Source organism: Oncorhynchus kisutch, linkage group LG6, assembly GCF_002021735.2.
Source record: "Oncorhynchus kisutch isolate 150728-3 linkage group LG6, Okis_V2, whole genome shotgun sequence".
In the NCBI taxonomy this organism is placed as follows: Eukaryota; Metazoa; Chordata; class Actinopteri; order Salmoniformes; family Salmonidae; genus Oncorhynchus; species Oncorhynchus kisutch.
In genome coordinates this window covers 24,443,735-24,466,104 of record NC_034179.2, presented here as the reverse complement: position 1 = coordinate 24,466,104, position 22,370 = coordinate 24,443,735, and the positions used below count along the sequence as shown (strand labels likewise).

Sequence of the window (22,370 nt, the reverse complement as noted above, 5' to 3'; positions counted from 1 at the left end):
GGAAGAAGTCCATGGGCGTGGGCATGCAGTGAAGGATGGTGTGTGTGTGTGTGTGTGTGTGTGTGTGTGTGTGTGTGTGTGTGTGTGTGTGTGTGTGTGTGTGTGTGTGTGTGTGTGTGTGTGTGTGTGTGTGTGTAAATATAGCAAGATTCAGAAGTCCCAGTGCTGCAACTCGTGTTGCTCTGAACATCCCTTTCTGTAATTATCTTTCCCCCACAGTCCCATCCCTCCCTACCTCTCTTTGTCTGCCTTCTCTCTCCCTCTCTCTCCCCCCTCTCTCTCTCCCCTCGGCTCACAACACCTTGTCTCATGCTGTTTTCATTTGCGCTCTTTTGTTAAATAATTTGCCTGTGCAATAGCCTTGGGACGTCTGAGAGAAACAGTAGATAAAGAGAGTTTACCACAGAAACAGAAATGGAGGGAGAGGAGGAGGGATGTGGGGAGTTTTATATCATGGAATGTCATGTAATTGATTATTTTGTGCTGCCTAGAATTGCAGCCCTTGTTGACATATTTGCTTTGTCTCTTTGAGAGATATTATGAGATTTCAGATAGGTTTGTATCGAGTCTGAATGGATTAGCCAATTTGATTAATTTAAATCAATTAAAAAAGAAAGGTCTTCCTTTCCTTCCTCTCCTCCTCCTCGTGTGTGTGTGTGTGTGTGTGTGTGTGTGTGTGTGTGTGTGTGTGTGTGTGTGTGTGTGTGTGTGTGTGTAGGGCTGTGATAGTCATGGAATTATGAATGCCGGTTACCACTCGAATAGCAATATATATTTTTTAAATGTAATATTTTCTCTTTTCCTCCGCTCCTGATTGCAGGTACTGACATAGACATAGAATGAATAGAACGGGCATTCTTATTCAAGTCAATAATGGCACAATGGGTGGACTGGCAGCTTTTGCCAGTGTACCCATAAGAGCAAAGTAGAAAGTAAAAGTACATGCTGTGATTTGATGATTTGATGATTCAACTCAACTGACATCATAGACCACATCAGTTGACATCATTTTAATTAACTACAACACCTTGCTTGTCTCAGCAAGGAGCAATACATTTTCATCACTGTCACGTATAAATGATTGGAGATGGGCGTAGGAATTTGTAATAGGGGGTTTTAATACAACACCCAAAGTATGCAACATTCCATGAAAAGGTATGGGGACAAAGCCCAAAACAAACACGTACAAAAACACAGGGATGTAACTCAAACAAAAGAGCAGGGTAAAACCTCAAATTAATACACAGGACGAGACCCGTAATACACTACACAGGACGAGACCCGTAATACACTACATGGGACGAGACCAGTAATACACTATACGGGACGAGACCCGTAATACACTACATGGGACGAGACCAGTAATACACTACACGGGACGAGACCCGTAATACACTACATGGGACGGGACCCATAATACACTACACGAATCGAGACCCATAATACACTACATGGGACGAGACCCGTAATACACTACAAGGGACGAGACCTGTAATACACTACATGGGACGAGACCCATAATACACTACATGGGACGAGACCCATAATACACTACATGGGACGAGACCCGTAATACACTACATGGGACGAGACCTGTAATACACTACATGGGACGAGACCCGTAATACACTACACGGGACGAGACCTGTAATACACTACACGGGACGAGACCCGTAATACACTACACGGGAGGAGACCCGTAATACACTACATGGGACGAGACCTGTAATACACTACATGGGACGAGACCCATAATACACTACATGGGACGAGACCCGTAATACACTACATGGGACGAGACCTGTAATACACTACATGGGACGAGACCCATAATACACTACATGGGACGAGACCCATAATACACTACATGGGACGAGACCCGGAATACACTACATGGGACGAGACCCGGAATACACTACATGGGACGAGACCCATAATACACTACACGTGGCGAGACCCGTAATACACTACATGGGGCGAGACCCGTAATACACTACACGGGGCGAGACCCGTAATACACTACACGGGACGAGACCCATAATACACTACACGTGGCGAGACCCGTAATACACTACACGTGGCGAGACCCGTAATACACAACACGGGACGTGACCCATAATACACTACACGTGACGAGACCCATAATACACTACACGGGACGAGACCCATAATACACTACACGGGACGAGACCCATAATACACTACATGTGGCGAGACCCATAATACACTACACGGGACGAGACCCATAATACACTACACGGGACGAGACCCATAATACACTACACAGGACGAGACCCATAATACACTACACGTGGCGAGACCCGTAATACACTACACGGGGCGAGACCCGTAATACACTACACGGGACGAGACCCATAATACACTACACGGGACGAGACCCATAATACACTACACGTGGCGAGACCCGTAATACACTACACGGGGCGAGACCCGTAATACACTACACGGGACGAGACCCATAATACACTACACGGGACGAGACCCATAATACACTACACAGGACGAGACCCGTAATACACTACACGTGGCGAGACCCGTAATACACTACACATGACGAGACCCATAATACACTACACGAGACGAGACCCATAATACACTACACAGGACGAGACCCATAATACACTACACAGGACGAGACCCATAATACACTACACATGGCGAGACCCATAATACACTACACGGGACGAGACCCATAATACACTACACGGGACGAGACCCATAATACACTACACAGGACGAGACCCGTAATACACTACACGTGGCGAGACCCGTAATACACTACACGTGGCGAGACCCATAATACACTACACGTGGCGAGACCCATAATACACTACACGTGGCGAGACCCGTAATACACTACACGGGACGAGACCCGTAATGCACTACATGGGGCGAGACCCGTAATACACTACACGGGACGAGACCCATAATACACTACACGGGACGAGACCCATAATACACTACACAGGACGAGACCCATAATACACTACACGGGACGAGACCCGTAATAACAAGTGCACAATACATGCAGCACGAAAGCCGAAATGACAAAGCACAGGTACTCACAGACCAACAGACATGGGTACAATATCTACAATTACTAATCAGGGGAATTGTAACCAGGTGTGCATAATGAGACAGTTCAGTGACGCCTATAATGCCAGTGACGTAGACCTCCGGAACTGGTGCACGGAATGAGTAGCAGTACCAGGGGTATCCGTGACTAATAGTTGTTAAGAGGTTACGTTACCATGGAAACGTACTCAACCGCACGAATGCCCGGCCGTCCTGTCTTGTCAGCCGTTTATTCCACACATAAACAAACATATATATTTTTTAAACGGTTATGGCGATTATTTTATTTTCATGACAGTCTTCACCCATAACCGTTGGTTACACGGTAATTGTGCCAGCCCTATGTGTGTGTGTGTCATGGCCAGTCTGTGATGAGTGACAGGTCTGCAGCAGTCTGCTCTGTGTCAAACTCAACACCTCACAGGAAGGCTTGGCATCCTGCGCACTCTCTCCCACTCTACGCCTTTTAATTCTCTTTCCCTCGCCATCATCCTACCTTTTCCTCTCTCTATTCTCTTTCTACCACCTATATAATCTCGCTCTCTCTATCTCTCAAATACACATGCAAATACACTCAACCTACTGAGAATATTAATATTTTCAAATAGCCATATTTGCCCTCCCTCATGTAGTGGAGGTGTTAGTTCCAAGGCCTGTTATCAGAGTCACGTCTTTATGGTGGAATGTCTCAGAGCTGGGTCAAGAGGAGCAGAGAGGACTTGGTTATCTTAGTTACTGCTGAAGTGAAGTGTCTAGGGGGAATCTTAATCTACTAGTGCCTATTAAGTGGCCCGACTCACTCCTGCTGACACACAGCCCATGACCTTTGCCATCTGCGCCGCCACCCTACAGGGGGAGATGAGGGGGCCCTGTCGGCACACTGTCTGGCCATGGGGCCCGTTACCGTAGCGACGCGGTGGCCACTGGCCCCCCAGGACAGAGAAAGGATCAGCTGACATGACAGCCTGTCCACAGACCTGTCAACGGCGGGGCTGCAACCAAATTATTTTTTGAGAGGGAGACGATGGCAGTCTGTTGCTGTTGTGAGATTGAATGGAAATACCATCGCTATTGTGAACCAACTCACTCTGACCCTGGAAATAATGAGAAGGGCGAATGGGAGACCTTGTCTGTCTGTCGGTCTGTCTGTTGGTCTGTCCTGGCCGGCTGGCTTCCAGTAGAGGATAAATCATACAGACTGTCAGGAGGCTTGCTCCCAGGGCCGTGTGTGTGTGTGTGTTTGGATGTGTGTGTGTGCTGAGAGTGTGGGTCAGAGGTTCGCTACAACACACTCCAATTCAAATCCAATTAGCTTTTCTATATTACTTTCCCCTCTCTCTCTCCATCTCGGCCATGTTCCTCGCCCTCTCTTTGTGTGCCTGACATTTTCTGGGTAAATATTTTTGGCACTCGTTTGGCGATGGAGTTGAGGGGCGATGGGTGAGAGGCACTGCTGTCACCCCCCCATCATCGGGCCTGGGTTTCCCACTGGGTAGCTGACAAGGGAAGAATAGAGATGTGGTGGGCAGACACATGACACACACACACACACACTCTCACACACACACTCACACACACACACACACACACACACGCACGCGCACACACACACACACACACACACACACACACACACACACACACACACACACACACACACACACACACACACACACACACACACACACACGAACACACACACACACACTCACATGGCAGAACACACTGCCTCACACTGTCATGGGCATCTCTGTGTTATTAATCTACCTAACGCATAGGCTTAATTGGTTTGGTCTGGCTATCTTCAAACCTTTTCAATTAAGGCCCTGGCACATTTTAGTCTGTGTTGTAATTAATAAAAAAAAATGTATGTTTCTGCATGATACATTGCCTGGTTCCAGTGAATGCAATGTGTCACAGCAAGCCCAGAATAAAAAATTGCCAGTTTAACTGCACACCTACCTATTCCATATCATTACATTCAGTCCCAGCGTCAGTGAGCCATTCCATCCTGCGCTCTATTGTAGCTCAGTCCTATCGTAGCCACATATAGCTGTGCATGGCTGAGGCCCAGTCCGCCTGTCTGCCTGCCTGCCTGCCTGTCTGCCTGCCTGTGTGAATGGGTTTTGAGTGTGTCCACAATGGCAGGTGATAATAGGATGTGATAAAATCTGTTGCGGCGATTGGGACTCCTTTCCCCTCCATTGTCCTACTGGATCCCTCTGCTAATCACAGATTCAGTGGCTTCATCAGGGGTGAGTGGAGGCTGCCTCCTCTATCCCTCCATCTCTCTCTCATTCTATCCCTCTCCTCAACACTTCTCAGGACATGAAGGCCAGTCACTGTCATCTCCAGGGCAGAGGGAATGTGTGTGTGTTGACGTGTGTGTATGCGTGCGTCCCTTCTTACGTAGGTGTGTGTGTGTGTGTGTGTAATATCAGCCCCTCATATAAACAATATCAACTGTCATCACCTGTTGCCCTTGTGGCCTATTCCTGACGAACAGCAGCCGGAATACCTTGTCTGACCTATGGGTTATTTGCCATGTACAAAAACAACCTCCAGATAGCCATACACATTCCCAGCATAGGTTTACGGTATGTGGTATTCAGAGAGAGAGCCATTAAAGTAAGTCTTCTCTATAAGTTTCGTTTATATGTGACGATAGCAGTCAATACTTTCCCACACCAGAGACAGGGAGATGTTAAGGGGTGGGAGGTAAGGGGATGCAGGTGAAGTGTCAGGACCCCTCTGAGCATGCTTGGAATACATTTTCATAGAAAGTGTGTTTGTGCGTGTGGGGAGGGGTTGCATCCCTCCCCCTGGCTACAGAGGGGTGTGGGGGTTGGGGGGTGGTGTTGAGGGAGTCTACTAGCTGTAGGCCAATACACTAATCCCCTCATTAACTCACAGCGGCCAGGACCTCGCTGAGCCCAAACACACATACACACACATTCAAACGCACCCGCAGGCACACACAAATACACTCTCTCTGTAATCTGGTTTTGTTCTTTTGCCTGTATTTTACAGGTGTAAAAAGCATACTACAGTAGGTTCTTCTAAGCAGAACTGTACTAGGCGATGCGAACGTCTGAGCCTCACATACTCCCTTAAACGACCTTCGGTTAATAAACGAGAAAAAACGACAATTTGATTGTTTGTCTCTCTTGAGGCACTGTAGCAACAAATAGTCAAAATAAACTTCTTCAAAATAATCTAAGATACATTTGAAATCTGTAACAAATGTTTACGCTTTTGCCGACGAGATCCTAGTTGTTCAATTTTACATCTACCTAGGATGTTTGGTGTAGTTTTTCTCAAGGGAAAACATTTGCATGGGCAGTAGTGGATATCATGTCCCACAGACAGAGCTCCATTCTCTGTCACACTACCTGTAGAAGGCAGACAGTGCTGGGGAGAGCCTCACAGTAGACAACTCTTTAAATAAAGCCCCTCCATCACACCTCACTGTGTCCAATCTCCTCACACCACCTAGCCACAGCTCTGTGGCGGTCTCCTCACACTGACAGACCGATGGTTGCATTCCCTCTACATAAATCTCAAAGACCCTAGCTGTACGTCCTGTGTCTATTGTCAGGCCTGCCAGAGGGGGTGAAGATAGATACAGTAAGTAGTCTGATGTGGAAACAGTGGCAGTCTGATGTCACAGTCGGAGGGGTGTGATACTCTCACCAGTGGACAAAACGCCTGGGTGCAATGCCGCAGTGGCTTTTCTAGGTGTGTATGATAGGTCTCAAAAGCACTCTCTGTTTGTGGCTCGTATCTGAACAAAGGGAAGTGGGAAGGTGAATGTTGTGGAGTGAAATATACGTTTACTATAATATATTGCAAGATGCAATCGGATACATTTCTGCAAAACATTTTTCAGTTTTTGTAGAAATAACTAATGTGTATACTATTGTATTTAAGTGTGTGGGTCTGTGTATGCTCACTATTATGCGTATGGGAAGCAGAACATGAATGTGACACTGGACAGTTGGGTCTTTTGTGTGGTGGTGGGGGGGGGGGGTAGTCTGGTAATCTGAGTCTGGCGTCAGGGATAGGGTGACCTGCTTGCCCCGTGGGGGTCTCGCTCTCTCTCTCTCTCTCTCTCTCTCTCACCCACCACACTTTGTTGACTCCAGCGCTCTCATCTAGCTATAGCATGTGTTGCTGTGTTAGCCCTATATGGAGCTTCATTCCTTCACACCGAGTGGCTGGTCTCCAGAAGTGTTTATGGGGACTCAAGGATCAAAGAGAGCATATTGTTTCCTTGGAGCGGAAACACATAATTGTTTTAATGTCTCATGACATGAACTCATTCCAGTAGACTTGCCCTTAGCAGAGCTTAGGTGGATGCCATCAGTTCAGTAGGTTAGTATGCTACTGCTGTGCTTTCATCTGGCTCTGTTACCTGAGGTTGAACTCCATGCTGTGGAGATAATCTTTTTGTTCAGACTGCTCATATCCAGCTCTATAAGGTTCACAGGGGAAGGTAGTCCAGCTATGAGAACGGAGCCACTGTGTTTTATGCTGACAACTTACATACATTACAACATACCAGAAGGCTTTGTAATATACAGACAATAGATCTAGAAATGTTTCTGGCAGTAACTGTCACGGTCGTCCTCCTCTTCATCCGAAGAGGAGAGGCGAGAAGGATCAGAGGACCAAAACGCGCCGTGGTATGTGTTCATAGTGAATATTTAATTGAAGAAAGTACTGAACACTGCATACAAAAACAATAAACAAATAACGACTGTGAAGCTACCAATGAGACCTGTGCTGACACAAGCCACTAACATAGACAATCACCCACAAACAAACAGTGCAACCCAGGCTACCTAAGTATGATTCTCAATCAGAGACAACTAATGACACCTGCCTCTGATTGAGAACCATACTAGGCCGAAACATAGATATACCCAAATCATAGAAAAACAAACATAGACTGCCCACCCAAATCACGCCCTGACCATACTAAATAAATAAAAAAATAAATAAAGGTCAGAACGTGACAGTACCCCCCCCCCCCCCCCCCCCCCCCCCCCAAAGGTGCGGACCCCCTGCCGCAAAACCTTAACCTATAGGGGAGGGTCTGGGTGGGCGTCTGTCCGCGGTGGCGGCTCTGGCGCAGGACGCGGACCCCACTTCACCATCATCTTAGTCCGCCTCATTGTCCGCCTCCGTGGCTTCCTAACCATGGCAACCCTTCTAAATGGACAGAGGGGCAGCTCGGGACAGAGGGGCAGCTCGGGACAAAGGGGCAGCTCGGGACAAAGGGGCAGCTCGGGACAGAGGGGCGGAAGCTCTGGCGCCTCTGGGCTGAGGGGCTCTGGTGCCTCTGGGCTGAGGGGCTCTGGCGCCTCTGAGCTGAGGGACTCTGGCGCCTCTGAGCTGAGGGACTCTGGCGCCTCTGAGCTGAGGGAGCAACGGACAGGCGGGAGACTCAGGCAGCGCCGGACAGGCGGGAGACTCCGGCAGCGCCGGACAGGCGGGAGCACCTGTAGGGAGGAGACAGAGAGACAGAGGAGACCATCAGGAGGCTTGGTGTTAGGAGGAGGCACCTGAAGGACCGGGCTGTGGGGGAGCACTGGAGCTCTGGTGCGCAGCCTTGGCACCACTCCCCCAGGCTGGATCACTACTCTAGCCCGGACCCTCCAGAGTGCAGGCACAGGTTGAACCGGGCTGTGGGTAAGCACTGGAGATCTAGTGCCTACTACGTGCACCTCTCCCTTCGGCTCCACTCCACTTATAATAAGCACGAGGAGTGAGCTCAGGTCTGCTACCTGGCTTAGCCCCACCCCTCGTGTGCCCCCCCCCCCCCCCCATTTTTGGGGGGTCTGCCTCTCGTACCTCTTGTCCTCTTGCTGTGCGGTGCTGTACAGTCTCTCCTCTTGTCCTCTTGCTGTGCTGTACAGTCTCTCCTCTTGTCCTCTTGCTGTGCTGTACAGTCTCTCCTCTTGTCCTCTTGCTGTGTGGTGCTGTACAGTCTCTCCTCTTGTCCTCTTGCTGTGCTGTACAGTCTCTCCTCTTGTCCTCTTGCTGTGTGGTGCTGTACAGTCTCTCCTCTTGTCCTCTTGCTGTGCTGTACAGTCTCTCCTCTTGTCCTCTTGCTGTGCTGTACAGTCTCTCCTCTTGTCCTCTTGCTGTGTGGTGCTGTACGGTCTCTCCTCTTGTCCTCTTGCTGTGCTGTACAGTCTCTCCTCTTGTCCTCTTGCTGTGCTGTACAGTCTCTCCTCTTGTCCTCTTGCTGTGTGGTGCTGTACAGTCTCTCCTCTTGTCCTCTTGCTGTGCGGTGCTGTACAGTCTCTCCTCTTGTCCTCTTGCTGTGCGGTGCTGTACAGTCTTTCCTCTTGTCCTCTTGCTGTGCGGTGCTGTACAGTCTCTCCTCTTGTCCTCTTGCTGTGTGGTGCTGTACAGTCTCTCCTCTTGTCCTCTTGCTGTGCTGTACTTCATTTACAACTGTGACCTGGCCAAGATAAAGCAAAGCAGTGTGACAAAAACAACAACACAGAGTTACACATGGAATAAACAAACGTACAGTCAATAACACAATAGAAAATCTGTATACAGTGTGTGCAAATGAAGTAAGGAGGTAAGGCAATAAATACGCCATAGTGGCGAAGTAATTACAATTTAGCTGTAACGGTTTTCTTTATGTGAAAGAGAGTCAGACAAAAATGCGGCGTGGCTATTGCGATCCATGTTTAATGAAACAAAGTAAACACGAATCAAATACAAAAACAATAAACGTAACACGAAAACCAAAACAGCCTAATACTGGTGCAAAGTAACACAGAGACAGAACAAGGACAATCACCCACAAAAACCCAACACCAAACAGACTACCTAAATATGGTTCCCAATCAGAGACAATGACGAACACCTGCCTCTGATTGAGAACCATATCAGGCCATACATAGAACTAGACAAACTAGACATGTAACATAGAATGCCCACTCAGCTCACACCCTGACCAACCAAAACATAGAAACATACAAAGCAAACTATAGTCAGGGTGTGACATTAGCAATTAACACTGGATTGATAGATGTGCAGATGAGGATGGCTAAGTAGAAATACTGGTGTGCAAAAGAACAGAGAAAAAAACAAAAAACAAATATGGGGATGAGGTAGTTGGTTGGATGGGCTATTTACAGATGGGCTGTGTACAGCTGCAGCAATCGGTAAGCTGCTCTGACAGCCGATACTTGAAGTTAGTGAGGGAGATAGTTCTCTAACTTCAGTGATTTTTGCAATTCGTTCCAGTCATTCACAGCAGAGAACTGGAAGGAAAGGCTGCCAAAGGAGGTGTTGGCTTTGGGGATGACCTGTGAGATATACCTGCTGTAGCGCGTGCTACGAGTGGGTGTTGCTATGGTGACCAGTGAGCTGAGATAAGGCGGAGCTTTACCTAGCAAAGACTTACAGATGACCTGGAGCCAATGGGTTTGGCGACGAATACATAACGAGGACCAGCCAATGAGAGCATACAGGTCGCTGTGGTGGGTAGTATATGGGCTTTGGTGATAAAAACGGATGGCACTGTGATAGATTGCATCCAATTTGTTGAGTACAGTGTTGAAGGCTATTTTGTAAATGACAACGCCGAAGTCAAGGATCGATAGGAGAGTCAGTTTTACGAGGGTATGGCAGCATGAGTTTGGCAGCATGAGTGAAGGGGGCTTTGTTGCGAAATAGGAGTCGATTCTAGATTTAACTTTTGATTGGAGATTCTTAATGTGAGTCTGGAAGGAGAGTTTACGGTCTAGCCAGGTATTAGGTATACCATTCTGTATACATCTGGCCCTTCTTCTAGTTATTTATAGCTGTCCACAAGTCATAACCGTCCAGAGTAGTGATGCTTGTCATGCAGGTGGGTGCAGGCAGCAATCGGTTGAAGCATGCAAGCATGCAATTAATTTTACTAGCATTTAAGAGCAGCTGGAGGCCACGGAAGGAGTGTTGTATGGCGTTGAAGCTCATCTAGAAGGTTTGTTAACACAGTGTCCAAAGAAGGGCCAGATGGATACAGAATAGTGTCGTCTGCATAGAGGTGGATCAAAGAATTACCCGCAGCAAGAGCAACATCATTGATGTATACAGAGAAAAGAGTCGGCCCGAGAATTGAACCCTGTGGCAGCCCCATAGAGACTGCCAGAGATCCGGACAACAAGCCCTCCGATTTGACACACTGAACTCTATCTGAGAAGTAGTTGGTGAACCAGGCGAGGCAGTCATTTGAGAAACCAAGGCTAAAGAGTCTGCCGATAAGAATGCAGAGTCGAAAGCCTTGGCAAGGTCGATCAATGGCTGTTATGATATCGTTTAGGACCTTGAGCGTGGCTGAGGTGCACCCGTAACCAGCTCGGACACCAGATTGCATAGCGGAGAAGGTACGGTGGGATTCGAAATGGTCGGTGATCTGTTTGTTCACTTGGCTTTCGAAGACTTTAGATGGGCAGGGCAGGATGGATATAGGTCTGTAACAGTTTGGGTCTAGAGTGTCTCCCCCTTTGAAGAGGGGGATGACCGCGGCCACTTTCCAATCTTTAGGAACCTCAGACGTTACAGAAGAGAGGTTGAACAGACCAGTAATAGGGGTTGCAACAATGTCAGCGGATAATTTTAGGAAGAGAGGGTCCAGATTGTCTAGCCCGGCTTGGGCCAGTTGCTGCGGGGGGTGTAGAGCTGTTGGCCGGGGTTGGGGTAGCCAGGTGGAAAGCATGGCCAGCCGTAAAGAAATGCTTATTGAAATTCTCGATTATCGTGGATTTATCAGTTGTGAGAGTGTTTCCTAGTCTCAGTGCAGTGGCCAGCTGGGAGGAGGTACTCTTATTCTCTTATCTTCTTCCCTTCTGCTGTTATATGGGTATTGATTATCACAGCCAAACCTAAGGCTGGCTTTGCTAACCAAAGACCAACCCTGGCTGTGTGTGTGTGTTTGTGGGTTTCCCTCGTACACCTCAGCTGCATGTTGAGAGGGGCAGCTATCTCCAGAGGTTTGGTAACAGCGTGGATACTGTTACCCCCATCAGGTCGTCATGAGGGGAGAGGATAGGAGGAGAAGAAAGGGGGATGAAGGGGAGGAAAGTATTCACCTGTTACCAGATATGAGTGAAACCTTATCTGTTTGATTTTCCTTCCAGTGCCACAGTTTCTCCATAAAGCCTAACAGTTCCACATCTCTACTGGATTAGATTCGTTTAAATATCTGATTGTTTTTCTTGCAGAGATAGATACGATGGGAATGCACTGTCTAGGAGCACAGTTGCTCATGGGTATGTACTCATTTAAAAAAGGCAACCTATAGTTCATCCCCCAAATACTAAAAAGTACAATTTAGTCAACCCCGAATGGGGAATTGCCTAATTCAATTAAATGTTGATGCTAATGCTGTTTTTTTTAATTATAATTTTTCTCTTGAGGGTAAAATATTTTAATTGATTTTGAAAGTTGGTCTTGTGAATATGTTTTTTTTTTTAACAATGACTTTTCAAAAACTACATCTTCTTCCTATCACATTACACAATTCTCCATGTCCTGTCTGGCGGGTGGGGACGGGCAGTTGGACTCCACACCCCTTCCAAAACGTCATACTATAGGACTAAGTGTGGTAGCATCTCTTAGTGGAAACATATGTTTATCAGTTGTGACAGTGTTTCCTAGTCATCATGGGTCATCATGGGCATATCTTCCTGGTCCCTGAATGTGTGTGTGTGTGTGTGTGTGTGTGTGTGTGTGTGCGTGCATGCTCTGTGTGTGTGTGTGTGTGTGTGTGTGTGTGTGTGTGTGTGTGTGTGTGTGTGTGTGTGTGTGTGTGTGTGTGTGTGTGTGTGTGTGCTTGCTCGCGCATGTAGGCGGGTGTGTTGGTGTTTTCTATTCTGTTAAAGCATCCCCCTGAAAAACGTAGCACGGTCTCGTTAGGGTTCCCACATCCACAGACCCCATCTTCTGTTAAGTAATGAATCACTGCAAGAGAACTTCAACGTCATATTTTCCCTCCTCTTGATCCAGAACCCAACACTCATACAGTGTGGGCAGTCAAACAGCATGGAGCCAACGGTGCATCACACATAAGACACCAGGGAAGCCAATTCATTTCAACACCTGCTGGCAGGACATTGAAATTAAGTTAACAAATTGGAAAGTTCATCAAATGGTCGACTGGTTCAGTCATATGAATACGGAAGGCAGTTATGGTATTCATTAATGTCACTTGCTAACATGCATTGGCTGTTAAGCTATGCACGTCCGGGCATGTCGCTGTGTTGAGGGAGCGTGGAGGAGTGACAGGGGAAGGCTGGGGAACACAGACGGAGTGTGTACTGTAAATAGTACACATACACTCCCTGCTGTGTGCTCACAGAGCTGTGAAGTTCAAAGTGCCTCTCCTCTCCTATCTGACACAAGGGCAACGCACACCCAGCTTGGGTGCTACACACACACACAGATACACACACACACAGGATGATGTCATCAGCGCTGGACAGACTCTGAGTGGACCGTGCTACTGAGATGTCTGAGATATGGTCTCATATCTCTCATAGCACACCCCTCAGGGGTTAGGGTTAGCTCACTGTATCTCTGTCTACAATCCATAGGGGTTAGGGTTAGCCCACTGTCTCTCTGTCTACAGTCCATAGGGGTTAGGGTTAGCTCACTGTCTCTCTGTCTACAGTCCACAGGGGTTAGGGTTAGCTCACTGTCTCTCTGTCTACAGTCCACAGGGGTTAGGGTTAGCTCACTGTCTCTCTGTCTACAATCCATAGGGGTTAGGGTTAGCTCACTGTCTCTCTGTCTACAGTCCATAGGGGTTAGGGTTAGCTCACTGTCTCTCTGTCTACAATCCATAGGGGTTAGGGTTAGCTCACTGTCTCTCTGTCTACAGTCCATAGGGGTTAGGGTTAGCTCACTGTCTCTCTGTCTACAATCCATAGGTGTTAGGGTTAGCTCACTGTCTCTCTCTGTCTACAGTCCACAGGGGTTAGGGTTAGCTCACTGTCTCTCTGTCTACAGTCCACAGGGGTTAGGGTTAGCTCACTGTCTCTCTGTCTACAGTCCACAGGGGTTAGGGTTAGCTCACTGTCTCTCTGTCTACAGTCCACAGGGGTTAGGGTTAGCTCACTGTCTCTCTGTCTACAGTCCACAGGGGTTAGGGTTAGCTCACTGTCTCTCTCTGTCTACAATCCATAGAGGTTAGGGTTAGCTCACTGTCTCTCTGTCTACAGTCCATAGGGGTTAGGGTTAGCTCACTGTCTCTCTGTCTACAGTCCACAGGGGTTAGGGTTAGCTCACTGTCTCTCTGTCTACAGTCCACAGGGGTTAGGGTTAGCTCACTGTCTCTCTCTGTCTACAATCCATAGAGGTTAGGGTTAGGTCACTGTCTCTCTGTCTACAGTCCACAGGGGTTAGGGTTAGCTCACTGTCTCTCTGTCTACAGTCCATAGGGGTTAAGGTTAGCTAACTGTCTCTCTGTCTACAGTCCACAGGGGTTAGGGTTAGCTCACTGTCTCTCTGTCTACAGTCCACAGGGGTTAGGGTTAGCTCACTGTCTCTCTGTCTACAGTCCACAGGGGTTAGGGTTAGCTCACTGTCTCTCTGTCTACAGTCCACAGGGGTTAGGGTTAGCTCACTGTCTCTCTGTCTACAGTCCACAGGGGTTAGGGTTAGCTCACTGTCTCTCTGTCTACAGTCCACAGGGGTTAGGGTTAGCTGACTGTCTCTCTGTCTACAGTCCACAGGGGTTAGGGTTAGCTCACTGTCTCTCTGTCTACAATCCATAGAGGTTAGGGTTAGCTCACTGTCTTTCTGTCTACAGTCCACAGGGGTTAGGGTTAGCTCACTGTCTCTCTGTCTACAGTCCACAGGGGTTAGGGTTAGCTCACTGTCTCTCTGTCTACAGTCCACAGGGGTTAGGGTTAGCTGACTGTCTCTCTGTCTACAGTCCACAGGGGTTAGGGTTAGCTCACTGTCTCTCTGTCTACAATCCATAGGGGTTAGGGTTAGCTCACTGTCTCTCTGTCTACAGTCCACAGGGGTTAGGGTTAGCTCACTGTCTCTCTCTGTCTACAATCCATAGAGGTTAGGGTTAGCTCACTGTCTCTCTGTCTACAGTCCACAGGGGTCAGGGTTAGCTCACTGTCTCTCTGTCTACAGTCCACAGGGGTTAGGGTTAGCTCACTGTCTCTCTGTCTACAGTCCATAGGGGTTAAGGTTAGCTAACTGTCTCTCTGTCTACAGTCCACAGGGGTTAGGGTTAGCTCACTGTCTTTCTGTCTACAGTCCACATGGGTTAGGGTTAGCTCACTGTATCTCTGTCTACAGTCCATAGGGGTTAAGGTTAGCTCACTGTCTCTCTGTCTACAGTCCATAGGGGTTAGGGTTAGCTCACTGTCTCTCTGTCTACAGTCCATAGAGGTTAGGGTTAGCTTACTGTCTCTCTGTCTACAGTCCATAGGGGTTAGGGTTAGCTTACTGTCTCTCTGTCTACAGTCCATAGGTGTTAGGGTTAGCTCACTGTCTCTCTGTCTACAGTCCATAGGGGTTAGGGTTAGCTCACTGTCTCTCTCTGTCTACAGTCCATAGGGGTTAGGGTTAGCTCACTGTCTCTCTGTCTACAGTCCATAGGGGTTAGGGTTAGCTCACTGTCTCTCTGTCTACAGTCCATAGAGGTTAGGGTTAGCTCACTGTCTCTCTCTGTCTACAGTCCATAGGGGTTAGGGTTAGCTCACTGTCTCTCTGTCTACAGTCCACAGGGGTTAGGGTTAGCTCACTGTCTCTCTGTCTACAGAACATAGGGGTTAGGGTTAGCTCACTGTCTCTCTGTCTACAGTCCATAGAGGTTAGGGTTAGCTCACTGTCTCTCTGTCTACAGTCCACAGGGGTTAGGGTTAGCTCACTGTCTCTCTGTCTACAATCCATAGGGGTTAGGGTTAGCTCACTGTCTCTCTGTCTACAGTCCACAGGGGTTAGGGTTAGCTCACTGTCTCTCTGTCTACAGTCCACAGGGGTTAGGGTTAGCTCACTGTCTCTCTGTCTACAGTCCACAGGGGTTAGGGTTAGCTCACTGTCTCTCTGTCTACAGTCCACAGGGGTTAGGGTTAGCTCACTGTCTCTCTGTCTACAGTCCACATGGGTTAGGGTTAGCTCACTGTATCTCTGTCTACAGTCCATAGGGGTTAAGGTTAGCTCACTGTCTCTCTCTCTACAGTCCATAGGGGTTAGGGTTAGCTCACTGTCTCTCTGTCTACAGTCCATAGAGGTTAGGGTTAGCTTACTGACTCTCTGTCTACAGTCCATAGGGGTTAGGGTTAGCTTACTGTCTCTCTGTCTACAGTCCATAGGGGTTAGGGTTAGCTCACTGTCTCTCTGTCTACAGTCCATAGGGGTTAGGGTTAGCTCACTGTCTCTCTGTCTACAGTCCACAGGGGTTAGGGTTAGCTCACTGTCTCTCTGTCTACAGTCCATAGGGGTTAGGGTTAGCTCACTGTCTCTCTGTCTACAGTCCATAGAGGTTAGGGTTAGCTCACTGTCTCTCTCTGTCTATAGTCCATAGGGGTTAGGGTTAGCTCACTGTCTCTCTGTCTACAGTCCACAGGGGTTAGGGTTAGCTCACTGTCTCTCTGTCTACAGTCCACAGGGGTTAGGGTTAGCTCACTGTCTCTCTGTCTACAGTCCACAGGGGTTAGGGTTAGCTCACTGTCTCTCTGTCTACAATCCATAGGGGTTAGGGTTAGCTCACTGTCTCTCTGTCTACAGTCCACAGGGGTTTGGGTTAGCTCACTGTCTCTCTGTCTACAGTCCACAGGGGTTAGGGTTAGCTCACTGTCTCTCTGTCTACAGTCCACAGGGGTTAGGGTTAGCTCACTGTCTCTCTGTCTACAGTCCACAGGGGTTAGGGTTAGCTCACTGTCTCTCTGTCTACAGTCCACAGGGGTTAGGGTTAGCTCACTGTCTCTCTGTCTACAGTCCACAGGGGTTAGGGTTAGCTGACTGTCTCTCTGTCTACAGTCCACAGGGGTTAGGGTTAGCTCACTGTCTCTCTGTCTACAATCCATAGAGGTTAGGGTTAGCTCACTGTCTTTCTGTCCACAGTCCACAGGGTTAGGGTTAGCTCACTGTCTCTCTGTCTACAGTCCACAGGGGTTAGGGTTAGCTCACTGTCTCTCTGTCTACAGTCCACAGGGGTTAGGGTTAGCTGACTGTCTCTCTGTCTATAGTCCACAGGGGTTAGGGTTAGCTCACTGTCTCTCTGTCTACAATCCTTATGGGTTAGGGTTAGCTCACTGTCTCTCTGTCTACAGTCCACAGGGGTTAGGGTTAGCTCACTGTCTCTCTGTCTACAGTCCACAGGGGTTAGGGTTAGCTCACTGTCTCTCTGTCTACAGTCCACAGGGGTTAGGGTTAGCTCACTGTCTCTCTGTCTACAGTCCACAGGGGTTAGGGTTAGCTCACTGTCTCTCTCTGTCTACAATCCATAGAGGTTAGGGTTAGCTCACTGTCTCTCTGTCTACAGTCCATAGGGGTTAGGGTTAGCTCACTGTCTCTCTCTGTCTACAGTCCATAGGGGTTAGGGTTAGCTCACTGTCTCTCTGTCTACAGTCCACAGGGGTTAGGGTTAGCTCACTGTCTCTCTGTCTACAGTCCACAGGGGTTAGGGTTAGCTCACTGTCTCTCTGTCTACAGTCCACAGGGGTTAGGGTTAGCTCACTGTCTCTCTGTCTACAATCCATAGGGGTTAGGGTTATCTCACTGTCTCTCTGTCTACAGTCCACAGGGGTTAGGGTTAGCTCACTGTCTCTCTGTCTACAGTCCACAGGGGTTAGGGTTAGCTCACTGTCTCTCTGTCTACAGTCCACAGGGGTTAGGGTTAGCTCACTGTCTCTCTGTCTACAGTCCACAGGGGTTAGGGTTAGCTCACTGTCTCTCTGTCTACAGTCCATAGGGGTTAAGGTTAGCTAACTGTCTCTCTGTCTACAGTCCACAGGGGTTAGGGTTAGCTCACTGTCTTTCTGTCTACAGTCCACATGGGTTAGGGTTAGCTCACTGTATCTCTGTCTACAGTCCATAGGGGTTAAGGTTAGCTCACTGTCTCTCTGTCTACAGTCCATAGGGGTTAGGGTTAGCTCACTGTCTCTCTGTCTACAGTCCATAGAGGTTAGGGTTAGCTTACTGTCTCTCTGTCTACAGTCCATAGGGGTTAGGGTTAGCTTACTGTCTCTCTGTCTACAGTCCATAGGGGTTAGGGTTAGCTCACTGTCTCTCTGTCTACAGTCCATAGGGGTTAGGGTTAGCTCACTGTCTCTCTGTCTACAGTCCACAGGGGTTAGGGTTAGCTCACTGTCTCTCTGTCTACAGTCTATAGGGGTTAGGGTTAGCTCACTGTCTCTCTGTCTACAGTCCATAGAGGTTAGGGTTAGCTCACTGTCTCTCTCTGTCTACAGTCCATAGGGGTTAGGGTTAGCTCACTGTCTCTCTGTCTACAGTCCACAGGGGTTAGGGTTAGCTCACTGTCTCTCTGTCTACAGTCCACAGGGGTTAGGGTTAGCTCACTGTCTCTCTGTCTACAATCCATAGGGGTTAGGGTTAGCTCACTGTCTCTCTGTCTACAGTCCACAGGGGTTAGGGTTAGCTCACTGTCTCTCTGTCTACAGTCCACAGGGGTTAGGGTTAGCTCACTGTCTCTCTGTCTACAGTCCACAGGGGTTAGGGTTAGCTCACTGTCTCTCTGTCTACAGTCCACAGGGGTTAGGGTTAGCTCACTGTCTCTCTGTCTACAGTCCACAGGGGTTAGGGTTAGCTCACTGTCTCTCTGTCTACAGTCCACAGGGGTTAGGGTTAGCTCACTGTCTCTCTGTCTACAGTCCACATGGGTTAGGGTTAGCTCACTGTATCTCTGTCTACAGTCCATAGGGGTTAAGGTTAGCTCACTGTCTCTCTCTCTACAGTCCATAGGGGTTAGGGTTAGCTCACTGTCTCTCTGTCTACAGTCCATAGAGGTTAGGGTTAGCTCACTGTCTCTTCTGTCTACAGTCCACAGGGGTTAGGGTTAGCTCACTGTCTCTCTGTCTACAGTCCACAGGGGTTAGGGTTAGCTCACTGTCTCTCTGTCTACAGTCCACAGGGGTTAGGGTTAGCTGACTGTCTCTCTGTCTATAGTCCACAGGGGTTAGGGTTAGCTCACTGTCTCTCTGTCTACAATCCTATGGGTTAGGGTTAGCTCACTGTCTCTCTGTCTACAGTCCACAGGGGTTAGGGTTAGCTCACTGTCTCTCTGTCTACAGTCCACAGGGGTTAGGGTTAGCTCACTGTCTCTCTGTCTACAGTCCACAGGGGTTAGGGTTAGCTCACTGTCTCTCTGTCTACAGTCCACAGGGGTAGGGTTAGCTCACTGTCTCTCTCTGTCTACAATCCATAGAGGTTAGGGTTAGCTCACTGTCTCTCTGTCTACAGTCCATAGGGGTTAGGGTTAGCTCACTGTCTCTCTCTGTCTACAGTCCATAGGGGTTAGGGTTAGCTCACTGTCTCTCTGTCTACAGTCCACAGGGGTTAGGGTTAGCTCACTGTCTCTCTGTCTACAGTCCACAGGGGTTAGGGTTAGCTCACTGTCTCTCTGTCTACAGTCCACAGGGGTTAGGGTTAGCTCACTGTCTCTCTGTCTACAATCCATAGGGGTTAGGGTTATCTCACTGTCTCTCTGTCTACAGTCCACAGGGGTTAGGGTTAGCTCACTGTCTCTCTGTCTACAGTCCACAGGGGTTAGGGTTAGCTCACTGTCTCTCTGTCTACAGTCCACAGGGGTTAGGGTTAGCTCACTGTCTCTCTGTCTACAGTCCACAGGGGTTAGGGTTAGCTCACTGTCTCTCTGTCTACAGTCCATAGGGGTTAAGGTTAGCTAACTGTCTCTCTGTCTACAGTCCACAGGGGTTAGGGTTAGCTCACTGTCTTTCTGTCTACAGTCCACATGGGTTAGGGTTAGCTCACTGTATCTCTGTCTACAGTCCATAGGGGTTAAGGTTAGCTCACTGTCTCTCTGTCTACAGTCCATAGGGTTAGGGTTAGCTCACTGTCTCTCTGTCTACAGTCCATAGAGGTTAGGGTTAGCTTACTGTCTCTCTGTCTACAGTCCATAGGGGTTAGGGTTAGCTTACTGTCTCTCTGTCTACAGTCCATAGGGGTTAGGGTTAGCTCACTGTCTCTCTGTCTACAGTCCATAGGGGTTAGGGTTAGCTCACTGTCTCTCTGTCTACAGTCCACAGGGGTTAGGGTTAGCTCACTGTCTCTCTGTCTACAGTCTATAGGGGTTAGGGTTAGCTCACTGTCTCTCTGTCTACAGTCCATAGAGGTTAGGGTTAGCTCACTGTCTCTCTCTGTCTACAGTCCATAGGGGTTAGGGTTAGCTCACTGTCTCTCTGTCTACAGTCCACAGGGGTTAGGGTTAGCTCACTGTCTCTCTGTCTACAGTCCACAGGGGTTAGGGTTAGCTCACTGTCTCTCTGTCTACAATCCATAGGGGTTAGGGTTAGCTCACTGTCTCTCTGTCTACAGTCCACAGGGGTTAGGGTTAGCTCACTGTCTCTCTGTCTACAGTCCACAGGGGTTAGGGTTAGCTCACTGTCTCTCTGTCTACAGTCCACAGGGGTTAGGGTTAGCTCACTGTCTCTCTGTCTACAGTCCACAGGGGTTAGGGTTAGCTCACTGTCTCTCTCTGTCTACAATCCATAGAGGTTAGGGTTAGCTCACTGTCTCTCTGTCTACAATCCACAGGGGTTAGGGTTAGCTCACTGTCTCCCTGTCTACAGTCCACAGGGGTTAGGGTTAGCTCACTGTCTCTCTGTCTACAGTCCATAGGGGTTAAGGTTAGCTAACTGTCTCTCTGTCTACAGTCCACAGGGGTTAGGGTTAGCTCACTGTCTTTCTGTCTACAGTCCACATGGGTTAGGGTTAGCTCACTGTATCTCTGTCTACAGTCCATAGAGGTTAGGGTTAGCTTACTGTCTCTCTGTCTACAGTCCATAGGGGTTAGGGTTAGCTTACTGTCTCTCTGTCTACAGTCCATAGGGGTTAGGGTTAGCTCACTGTCTCTCTGTCTACAGTCCACAGGGGTTAGGGTTAGCTTAATGTCTCTCTGTCTACAGTCCACAGGGGTTAGGGTTAGCTGACTGTCTCTCTGTCTACAATCCACAGGGGTTAGGGTTAGCTCACTGTCTCTCTCTGTCTACAGTCCACAGGGGGTAGGGTTAGCTCACTGTATCTCTGTCTACAGTCCATAGGGGTTAAGGTTAGCTCACTGTCTCTCTCTCTACAGTCCATAGGGGTTAGGGTTAGCTCACTGTCTCTCTGTCTACAGTCCATAGAGGTTAGGGCTAGCTTACTGACTCTCTGTCTACAGTCCATAGGGGTTAGGGTTAGCTTACTGTCTCTCTGTCTACAGTCCATAGGGGTTAGGGTTAGCTCACTGTCTCTCTGTCTACAGTCCATAGGGGTTAGGGTTAGCTCACTGTCTCTCTGTCTACAGTCCACAGGGGTTAGGGTTAGCTCACTGTCTCTCTGTCTACAGTCCATAGGGGTTAGGGTTAGCTCACTGTCTCTCTGTCTACAGTCCATAGAGGTTAGGGTTAGCTCACTGTCTCTCTCTGTCTATAGTCCATAGGGGTTAGGGTTAGCTCACTGTCTCTCTGTCTACAGTCCACAGGGGTTAGGGTTAGCTCACTGTCTCTCTGTCTACAGTCCACAGGGGTTAGGGTTAGCTCACTGTCTCTCTGTCTACAGTCCACAGGGGTTAGGGTTAGCTCACTGTCTCTCTGTCTACAATCCATAGGGGTTAGGGTTAGCTCACTGTCTCTCTGTCTACAGTCCACAGGGGTTTGGGTTAGCTCACTGTCTCTCTGTCTACAGTCCACAGGGGTTAGGGTTAGCTCACTGTCTCTCTGTCTACAGTCCACAGGGGTTAGGGTTAGCTCACTGTCTCTCTGTCTACAGTCCACAGGGGTTAGGGTTAGCTCACTGTCTCTCTGTCTACAGTCCACAGGGGTTAGGGTTAGCTCACTGTCTCTCTGTCTACAGTCCACAGGGGTTAGGGTTAGCTGACTGTCTCTCTGTCTACAGTCCACAGGGGTTAGGGTTAGCTCACTGTCTCTCTGTCTACAATCCATAGAGGTTAGGGTTAGCTCACTGTCTTTCTGTCCACAGTCCACAGGGGTTAGGGTTAGCTCACTGTCTCTCTGTCTACAGTCCACAGGGGTTAGGGTTAGCTCACTGTCTCTCTG

The 22,370-nt window shown here is 48.6% G+C and overlaps 1 protein-coding gene across 4 annotated transcripts in view; it reads left to right on the top strand.

Moving 5' to 3' along the window:
- The window catches only part of LOC109892551 (roundabout homolog 1-like), a 171,241-nt gene that overhangs the window by 49,314 nt on the left and 99,557 nt on the right, over positions 1-22,370 (top strand). The gene's annotated exons all lie outside the window — the stretch shown is intronic.